We start from the raw sequence: 5,233 nt of genomic DNA on the forward strand, positions 1-5,233 counted from the left end.
AGTTAAACAACGGTCAACCTTTTATGCTTCAGCGATCACCATATTATGTTTAGCTTTCAACTGTGATACGAACGATTTCACCTGCGATTCGGTGTTGGAGATTGTACTGGGCTTGTTGCACAATATCTACCAAGGAGGTTCTAAACGGTTCCTGAATAACTCTGCGTGTCATTTGAAGACTTCCATGCTTCTTGTGCTTGGTAGTTAAGATCATGATGCGCTGACGGATTTCAGTCACCTTATCACTTCAAATCGCTTTTCACAGCTCAAACGCTAAAAGAGTGCGGGAAATGCCTTTTTTTTTGTTAATAAAAATGTCCAAAATATTTCAGTTCAAATTAATAAAAACCGGATAGGGCAGTTGTTGTTTTTTATTTCAATAAAAATGTACCACACTGGCTCGTGAGAGGCCTGTTAAATACCAGTAATGAGTAAATAATTTGGTAATTCATTTGTCCCGAAAATGGGATCAGTCAAAAATTATAGCAGAACCAGTTCTTTTATCGTCAAAAAATATTAGACAGAACATATTGAGATAACTAAGCGTAAGACTAATTTGTTAAATAACGATATATCCAAATTTTAACCTGCAAACAAAATGGCATGTGCCATAGGAAGTGACGACGTGGGTGGCATGTGCCAAAGGAAGTGACGACGTGGGTTACACGAACTGATAAATATGACACTTTGAGTTGAGATAAAATGTACCAATGATAGGATTAACTGGGACAGTGAAAACTTGTCGTCAATTTATAGTTTTGTATATGGGATTTTAGTTTGATTTTAAATAAACTTTTCATGCTAAGTAATGTTTTGTTCTTTCATTAAAACACGTGAAACTCTTCAATAAAATGAATACTTAGCTTCAAGTTAAACAACACGGAATATCTGGAGGGAAGGAAAGTTAGCCACTAATTTTAAATTAAATAACACGGAACATCTGGGGGGGGGAAGGAAAGTTAGCCACTAATTTCAAGTTAAATAACACGGAACATCTGGAGGAGGAGGAAAGTTAGCCACTAATTTCAAGATTAATAACACAGAACATCTAAATGGGGTAGGAAAGTTAGCCACAAAAGGTGTAAAGTGGTAATAAGGTAGCCACTAGTTGAATAACATGGAAGGTGTAAAATGGTAATAAGGTAGCCACTAGTTGAATAACATGAAAGGTGTAAAATGGTAATAAGGTAGCCACTAGTTTAATAACATGAAAGGTGTAAAATGGTAATAAGGTAGCCCCAAGAGTACAATAACACGGAAAGTGTTACATGATAGAAAGTTAGTTCTTAGTTAAATATCAATATATGTGTATGTGTGTAGATAGTTAGCCACTATTTTAAGCATGTTAGGAAATAATAGTAGGAAGTTAGTCCTAAGTGTTGGAACAGCACAACGGGCAACATGTGTAGGAAGTTCGAATTACATAGTTGGTACATAGTAGTAAACTGGCATGGGTCAAAACTTAAAAGACACAAAAAACAACACCTTTTTTGCACATAATTCTAAATTTTTCTATTTTATTATTTCTGTTGGCTGATCGCTATTTGGTTCGTTAATTTATTTATTTAAATTCCTCATTTCAACAGTTGTCTACTTAATATTGTACAGAGGTGTAGGAGGCAAATTAAAAGAGGGGTAGGGGAGCAAGGTCTATTTGACCGAGTGAAGCGAGAGAATGTGTGTTACACGCCAAGGCCCACGGCCTCGGAATCACTTGAATGTGTGTTACACGCCAAGGCCCAGGGCCTCGGAATCACTTGAGTTCTGTATTAAGTGTTATTTATTCTCCTGCCCACCTCCCCCCCCCCGCCTTTCTACGTCACTGATGTACTTACATATATATATCAGGGGTTCTCAACAAGGGTTGTTGGCAACCCCTGGGGGTGTGAAATGAGGGTCCAGGGATGCGCGGAAGAGGCCTATACAAGCTTCGTTTCCCCCTAATGTCGCCAAGAGGGAAATATCTAATGCACACTTTTCAGGGGAGGGGGTGCGAAGCCCACAAAAGGTTGGGAACTACTGTTCTTTATATTGGTTCACTTTCATTTGTCTATGAATTCATCTGTTTTAACTTGTTCATATATTTAGTCGGTGATGTACTTATATTGGTTCACTTTCATTTGTCTATGAATTCATCTGTTTTAACTTGTTCATATATTTAGTCGGTGATGTACTTATATTGGTTCACTTTCACTTGTCTATGAATTCATCTGTTTTAACTTGTTCATATATTTAGTCGGTGATGCACTTATATTGGTTCAATTTCAATTGTCTATGAATTCATCTGTTTTAACTTGTTCATATATTTAGTCGGTGATGTACTTTGTTAAACTATCTACTCTCGCGCGTGTTAAGTCACCAACCAGCATTAACGAAAAGTCCAATTCAAGTTATATAAGGCGTATTTTATCATTTCATTTCTCAGTTTTTTCTTATGCGTTCGATTAATACGCTGATTATTCGTATACTAAAACAGACCGATTCTTTGGTGAACATTATTTTCACCTAATATGTGCGTCTTTTTTATTAACGTAATTTACATTTTCCTTCACATTTTCAGTGCTGCTACAATCACTTTTTCGGGATCTGTTCTTTGTTCACTATGATTAACGCTATTGTATCCGGGTTACGACACATTTTGAAAAGTTGTTCTTATCTTTTTTTTTTGTTTACTGTTCTTCTTTCCTGGTCTTCTTACGGATCATTCTTCGTTGGATCGTTTTCCGGTTTTGAAGGTCGTAAGGATGGGCAGGTAGTTAATTAGCATAAGACCAAGTCATCTATCATTTACAGTACCTTTAAATTAACGTTAGCCGTCGTTGATAACACCAGACTGTGTGGGTATTAAAGATCCGAACTTCAAGTAACATCTCATACGTTGATTCCACCCACGCTTCGTTGTGTGCGTGGGTACTGTCTTGGCACCAGCCCGTTTCTATTATCGGACGTATGAAATAGGCTTAATAATGATGATAAAAACTCACTCTAGGCCAATTAGTTTTCAATGCTTCGTTAGATTTCGGCATCTAAAACGTAAGGTTAAGTAAGAATACACTACAGTCTACATGATCAAATACTAACATCGTCTACTGAAAGTGATTGTAGGAATATAATCATTACCCTCGCTCTACGAGGGTATTGCAGTCAGGTCCTTGTGTGTTTTTCTGTCTGTGTTTCCGTATCTCGAAAACTAATAGGTAGATATGTACACGAAAGTTTTACACAAGATGGGAAGTCAGTATGGGACAATCGTCCCCAAATTTGGTCGGTATCCGCATTCGGATTCGGGATCAGTTTGAAGCATTTTTTATAATGGAGAGATAAGGCATTTTCGCGGTTTTTGGTTAATAACTCTGTAAAGTGTGATCGGATTTGTACCAAATTCCACGAGCACATTAAAGTTGAGACTCCTCATCACTCTGCAGAAAAATGATCCGGATCGTTGATCATTCTGGATCTGAGAAGAATTTTCTGAGTTTTCGGGGCGAGGGTATATAATCTCTCTGATTGCTCTTGTTTCGTTTGAAGACGTTTGCCCAATTTTTTTAAAAATCATCATTTTTTCAACTCCGTTCTTCTGATTTAATTTATGTTTTTACATTGATTAATTCATCCAGTAAATTTAACTCTAGCTTATCGAAATTGTCACTAGTAAATCATTAGATAGAAAGTCGCCTTAATTAGACAGTTACAAAGAAGTCAAGGTTGGTGAAGACTAAGATCTGTGTGTAATCCCAAACCAAAGGCATGAGTACACGGCATAGCCGCCCTGGTTATTATGATAAGGGGGTTCAGAGGCATACCCACCTCCACAGGATTTTGTTTTTCTTAACGACGTTAAATGATGCATTTGTAAAAACTGATGTGGCACTGTTTGAAGGTTAGAAAGTTTAATATACTTGAACAAAGACGTACATTGTGATACAAAGTGGTATTGGTGCACACACAGAAATCTAGAAAATCTTCAGTAAAACTTAATACCATCTCTTTACTACTTAATACCGTCTCTTTACTAGTTAATATAATCTTTTTACTACTTAATACCATCTCTTTACTACTTAATACCGTCTCTTTACTACTTAATACCGTCTCTTTACTAGTTAATATAATCTCTTTACTACTTAATACCATCTCTTTACTACTTAATACCATCTCTTTACTACTTAATACCGTCTCTATACTAGTTAATACCGTCTCTTTACTACTTAATACCGTCTCTTTACTAGTTAATATAATCTTTTTACTAGCTAATACCATCTCTTTGCTACTTAATACCATCTCTTTACTACTTAATACCATCTCTTTACTACTTAATACCATCTGTTTACTACTCAATACCATCTGTTTACTACTTAATACCATCTCTTTACTACTTAATACCATCTGTTTACTAGTTAATACCGTCTCTTTACTAATTAATACCGTCTCTTTACTAGTTAATATAATCTTTTTACTACTTAATACCATATATTTATTACGACAAGCAATCGTTTAGAAATTCTACCATTTTCATTCTGAAAGTATCACTGGAAAATAATCTACTAGAAGAGAGAATACCTATCTAGTGACTTGTTACTAGAATAGAGGATACCCAGCGTGTGACTTGCTACTAGAAGAGAGGCTACCCATCTAGTGACTTGCAACTAGAAGTGAGGCTACCCATCTAGTGCCCATCTAGTGACTTGCTACTAGAAGAGAGGCTACCCATCTAGTGACTTGCTACTAGAAGAGAGGCTACCCATCTAGTGACTTGCTACTAGAAGAGAGGCTACCCATCTAGTGACTTGCTACTAGAAGAGAGGCTACCCATCTAGTGACTTGCTACTAGAAGAGAGGCTACCCATCTAGTGACTTGTTACTAGGAGAGTGGCTACCCATCTAGTGACTTGCTACTGGAAGAGAGGATACCTATCTAGTGACTTGTTACTAGAAGAGAGGATACCCAGCGTGTGACTTGCTACTAGAAGAGAGGCTACCCATCTAGTGACTTGCTACTAGAAGAGAGGATACCCATCTAGTGACTTGCTACTGGAAGAGAGGATACCTATCTAGTGACTTGTTACTAGAAGAGAGGATACCCAGCGCGTGACTTGCTACTAGAAGAGAGGCTACCCATCTAGTGACTTGCTACTAGAAGAGAGGATACCTATCTAGTGACTTGTTACTAGAAGTGAGGCTACACATCTAGTGACTTGCTACTAGAAGAGAGGCTACCCATCTAGTGACTTGCTAC

This window comes from Limulus polyphemus, unplaced genomic scaffold (genome assembly GCF_000517525.1).
Source record: "Limulus polyphemus unplaced genomic scaffold, Limulus_polyphemus-2.1.2 Scaffold822, whole genome shotgun sequence".
In the NCBI taxonomy this organism is placed as follows: domain Eukaryota; kingdom Metazoa; phylum Arthropoda; class Merostomata; order Xiphosura; family Limulidae; genus Limulus; species Limulus polyphemus.